We start from the raw sequence: 5,734 nt of genomic DNA, 5'->3' as shown, positions 1-5,734 counted from the left end.
TCCTAAGTTCAAGCAATCCTCCTGCCTCAGCCTCCCGTGTAGCTGGGATTACAGGTGCCCACACCATGCCTGGCTAATTTTTATATATTTTTTGTTTTTGTTTTGAGACGGAGCCTCCCTCTGTTACCCAGGATGGAATGCAGTGGTGCAATCTTGGTTCATTGATGGCAATGAGAGTGAAACTCTGTCTCAAAAAAAACCCTGAAAATTTGTATCCAAATTTTTCAAGGCCTAACTCAAACATCACCTATTCTATAAACTTTCTTCTTTTGTTTGTTTGTTTTTTGAGATGTCTCACTCCGTCGCCCAGACTGGAATGCAGTGGCTTGATCTCGGCTCACCGCAACCTCTGCCTCTCAGGTTCAAGTGATTCTCTTGCCTCAGCCTCCCGAGTAGCTGGGATTACAGGTGCCCACCATGCCTGGCTAATTTATGTGTTTTTGGAAATGTGGTTTCGCCAAGGTCTCAAACTCCTGACCTCAGGTGATCTGCCTGCCTTTACCTCCCAAAGCGCTGGGATTACAGGCATGAACCACCACACCCGGCTCTGTAAACTTTCTATGATCTCAAAGTCTGCACGACCCTCCTCCAGACCCTAATGTTATTGCACCTTCACCACCCCTCATGGCTCATAGTCCTCTCCACCTTCTCTACTGCATCTGACCGTAAGCTCCTTAAAGGCAGAGACCACGTGTTTACCAGTTGTACTTTACAGAGGACCTACCAAGAATATGTTTGCAACAAACACAGTTGTCCCTTTGTGTCCACAGTTTCAACCGATAGTGGATCAAAAATACTGGGCTTGGGAGATGCGGAACATGGAGAGGGATAGGGAGGGCCTTCTGTGGAACTTGAGCATCTGCAGGATTTGGTATCCACCAGGGCCCTGGGACCAATCCCCTCCAGATACCAAGGGACAACTGTATTTGTAAAATATTTTTATTTAGCTCTTTCCCTAAGCGGCCTGACGTAATCTGTGAAAATGGTTCGCTATTCGCTTGACCTGGAGAACCCCACAAAATCATGCAAATCAAGAGGTTCTAGTCTTTGTGCGTGTTGACCTTAAGAACACTCGTGAAACTGCCCAGGCCATCGAGGGTACGCCTATACGAAAAGCCACGAAGTATCTGAAAGATGTCACTTTACAGAACGGTGCATACCATTCCGACGTTACAGTGGCGGAGTTGGCAGGTGTGCCCAGGCCAAGCAGTGGGGCGGGACACAAGGTCGGTGGCCCAAAAAGTGCTGAATTTTTGCTGCACGTGCTTAAAATTGCAGAGAGTCACGCTGAAGTTAAGGGTTTACACGTAGACTCTGTGGTCACTGAGCACATCCAAGTGAACAAAGCACCCAAGATGCACCGCCGGACCCACAGAGCTCCCGGTCGGATTAACCCACATGTGAGGTTTCCCTGCCACACTGAGACAATCCTTGCTCAAAAGGAACCGATTCTTCCTAAGCCAGAACAGGAGGTTGCCCAGATGAAGTAGGTACCTCAGAAGAAACAAAAACTTACGGCACGAGAGTAAATTCAGCATTAAAATAAATGCAATTAAAAGGAAAAAATTATTTATTTATTTATTTATTTATTTTGAGACAGTCTCGCTCTGTCACCAGGCTGGAGTGCAGTGCCGTGATCTCAGCTCACTGCAGCCTCTGCCTCCCGGCTTCAAGCAATTCTTATGCCTCAGCCTCCGGAGTAGCTGGGATTACAGGTGTGTACCACCATGCCTGGCTGATTTTTGTATTTTTAGTAGAGCTGGGGTTTCACCATGTTGGCCAGGCTGGTCTCTTAACTCCAGACCACACCTGGCCGATATTTTTATTTTTGTTTCATTATTATTTTTTTGAGGCTGGAGTGCAGTGGTTGGATCTCGGCTCGCTGCAACCTTCGCCTCCCAGGTTCAAGCGATTCTCCTGCCTCAGCCTCCTGAGTAGCTGGGACTACAGGTGTGTGCCACCATGCCTGGCTAATTTTTTTGGAGACAGAGTTTTCCTTTCGTTGCCCAGTCTGGAGTGCAATGGTGTGATCTCGGCTCCCCGCAACCTCCACCTCCTGGGTTCAAGCAATTCTCCTGTCTCAGCCTCCCGAGTGGCTGGGATTATAGGCATGTGCCACCTAGTTTTTTGTATTTTTAGTAGAGATGGGGTTTCACCGTTTTGACCAGGATGGTCTCGATCTCTTGACCTCGTGATCCACCGCCTCGGCCTCCCAAAGTGCTGGGATTACAGGCTTGAGCCACCGCGCCCGGCCCTGTTTCTATTTGCAGCCCTGACCTCCGGGGCTCAGGGAATCCTCCTGCCTCAGCCTCCTGAGTACCTGGGACCAGAGGTCTGTGCCTCCACACTCAGCTAATTAAAAAAATAAATAAATAAAGGGCTGGGCACAGTGGCTAAGGCTTATAATCCCAGCACTTTGGGAGGCCGAGGTAGGTGGATCATGAGGGCAAGAGATCCAGACCATCCTGGCCAACATGGTGAAACCCCGTCTCTACTGAAAATACAAAAAATTAGCTGAGTGTGGTGGCGTGTGCCTGTAGTCCCAGCTACTCAGGAGGCTGAGGCAGGAGAATCACTTGAACCCAAGAGGCAGAGGTCGCAGTGAGCAGAGATCCTGCTACTGGACTCCAGCCTGGCAACGGAGCGAGACTCCATCTCAAAAACTAAATAATAAAAGAAAAAAAAATTATTTGTAGGGATGGAGTCTCCCTATGTGCCCAGGCTGGTGTCAAACTCCTGGACTCAAGCAATCCTCCTCCTCAGCCTCCCAAAGTGTTGGGATTACAGGCATGAGCTCCTGCCCCCAGCCCATTATACTTTCCTTTGCTTAAACACATTAAAAGAGTTATGTTGGCCAGGCATGGTGGCTCACACCTATAATCCCAGTACTTTGGGAAACCAAGGTAGGTCCAGCCTGGGCAACATAGTGAGATCTTGTCTCTACAAAAAAAGAAAGAAAAAGAAGACATTTTATAAACAACATACAATTACATTATCTCATTATCTGTAAAATTACTTTAACAATTTGATTTTTATTTTTTCAATACAAACAGGGTTTCACCATGTTGGTCAGGTTGGTCTTGAACTCCTGACCGTGTGATCTACCCACCTCAACCTCCCAAAGTGCTGGGATTACAGGTGTGAGCCACCACACCTGGCGACAATTTGATTTTATATGTTTTTTTTTTTTTTTTTTTGAGACAGGGTCTCCCTCTGTCGCTAGGTTGGAGTGCAGTGGCATGATCGTGACTCACCTCAGCCCCTGAGTAGGGGGTGCTATAGGCATGCACCAACATGCCCAGCTAATTTTTGTTTTTGTTTTAGGGATGAAGATTTGCCATGTTGCCCAGGCTGGTCTCAAACTCCTGGGCTCAAAGATCCAAAGTGCTGACATTACAGGCATGAGCCGCTGTGGCTGGCTGTTATATTTTTATTTTAATTTTTTTTGAGATGGAATCTTGCCCTGTCACCCAGGCTGGAGTGCAATGGCACGATCTCGGGTTCCAGCGATTCTCCTGCCTCAGTCTCCTGATTAACTGGGACTACAGGCGCACGCCACTATGCCCAGCTAATTTTTGTATTTTTAGTAGAAACAGGGTTTCACCATGTTGGCCAGGATGGCCTCAATCTCTTGACCTCATGATCCACCCTCGTCGGCCTCCCAAAGTGCTGGGATTACAGGCGTGAGCCACCTCACCTGGCCTTTAAAAATTTTTTTTTGTTGTTTTGAGACGGAGTTTTGCTTTTGTTACCCAGGCTGGAGTGAAATGGCGCGATCTCAGCTCACCGTAACCTCCGCCTCCTGGGTTCAGGCAATTCTCCTCCTGCCTCAGCCTCCCGAGTAGCTGGGATTACAGGCACGCGCCACCGTGCCCAGCTAATTTTTTTTATTTTTAGTAGAGACGGGGTTTCACCATGTTGACCAGGATGGTCTTGATCTCTTGACCTCGTGATCCACCCGCCTCGGCCTCCCAAAGTGCTGGGATTACAGGCGTGAGCCGCCGCGCCCAGCCTAAAATTTTTTTAATGAGAGTGTCTTGCCGTGTTGACCAGGCTCGTCTCACTTCCTATGCTAAGGCTAGGCTCCTGCCTTGGCCTTCCAGAGTGCTGGGATTACAGGCCACTGCACCCAGCCCTATTTACATTTATTATTTTTTTTGAGACGGGGTATCGCTCTGTTGCCTGTGCTGGAGTGCAGTGGTGCACTGCCACCCTCCACCTCCTGGGTTCAAGCGATTCTTCTGCCTCAGCCTCCTGAGTAGCTGGGACTACAGGCGCGCACCACCACACCCAGCTAATCTTTTTTTGTACTTTTAGTAGAGATGGGGTTTCACCATGTTGGCCAGGCTGGCCTCAAACTCCTGACCTCGTGATCCACCCGCCTCAGCCTCCCAAAGTCCTGGGATTGCAGGTGTGAGCCACTGCGCCCAGCCCCATTCACATTTTTTTAAGAGATAAAATGGAACAGTAGAACTTGGACTATAGTCTCGCCCCTGTGAGAAACGAGGAGAATCACTGTGGAGAATAAACAGATGTGCGGCTGCCAGGGCCTGAGGGGAGGGGAAGATGATGGAAGATGCTTACGACATGAGGTTTCCATTTGGGGTAAGAAAGTTTGGAGCTGGATGGTGGGGACTGCTCAGCACTGTGAATGTACTCAGTACTCAGCACCACTGAACTGCACACTGGACAACGGTGACAAAAGTAACTTTTGGCCAGGCGCGGTGGCTCACGTCTGTAATCCCAGCACTCTGCGAGGCTAAGGAATTTGAAACCAGCCTGGCCAACATGGTGAAATCCTGTCTCTACTGAAAAGGCAAAAATCAGCTGAGTGTGATGGCAGGTGCCTATAGTCCCAGCTACTGGGGAGGCTGAGACAGGAGAATTCCTTGAACCTGGGAGGAGGAGGTTGCAGTGAGCCGAAATTGCACCACTGCACTCCAGCCCTGGTGACCGAACGAAACTCTGTCTCAAAAACAAACAAACAAAAACCCACAAAAAAACAAACCTTTCATATGTCTTTTACATGTGGGGAAAAAAAATTCATGAATCCCTCTGAACTACTTGAACCACTGGAAGACACATCCATGGGTTGCATTTGGTGTATACAGGGGCATAATTTTTTTTTGAGATTAAGTCTTGCTCCGTCACCCAGGCTGGAGTGCAGTGGTGCAATTTCGGCTCACTGCAACCTCCTCCTCCCAGGTTCAAGGAATTCTCCTGTCTCAGCTTCCCGAGTAACTGGGACTACAGGCACCTGCCATCACGCACAGCTGATTTTTGTATTTTGAGTAGGGACAGGGTTTCACCTTGTTGGTCATATTGGTCTTGAACTCCTGACCTCAGGTAATCCACCCACCTCAGCCTCCCAAAGTGCTGGGATTATAGGCATGAGCCACTGTGCCTGGCCTGGTTGTTATTTTATAATTTAAAAATATTTAGATAGAGACAGGGTCTTGCTATGTTGCCCAGGCTGGTCTCAAACTCCTAGCCTCAAGTGATCCTCTGGCCTCGGCCTCCCAAAGTGCTGGGATAAGAGGTCTGAACGCCCAGTGAAAAGTGTAATTTGAACTATGTGACAGCTTCAAAGGGAGGCAGGAAATCACTGTCATGAAGCCCACGAGGTGGGAGTCAAAGGATGGGTGGGCCCAGCCCACAGTGACCCCACAAGCACTCAACCACCCCCCACCCTGCCCCCAACCTTCAAGAAGGAAGCACTCAGATACCAACAGGA

Source organism: Callithrix jacchus, chromosome 2 (genome assembly GCF_049354715.1).
Source record: "Callithrix jacchus isolate 240 chromosome 2, calJac240_pri, whole genome shotgun sequence".
NCBI classification, from domain to species: domain Eukaryota; kingdom Metazoa; phylum Chordata; class Mammalia; order Primates; family Cebidae; genus Callithrix; species Callithrix jacchus.
This window is presented reverse-complemented; position numbering follows the sequence as displayed.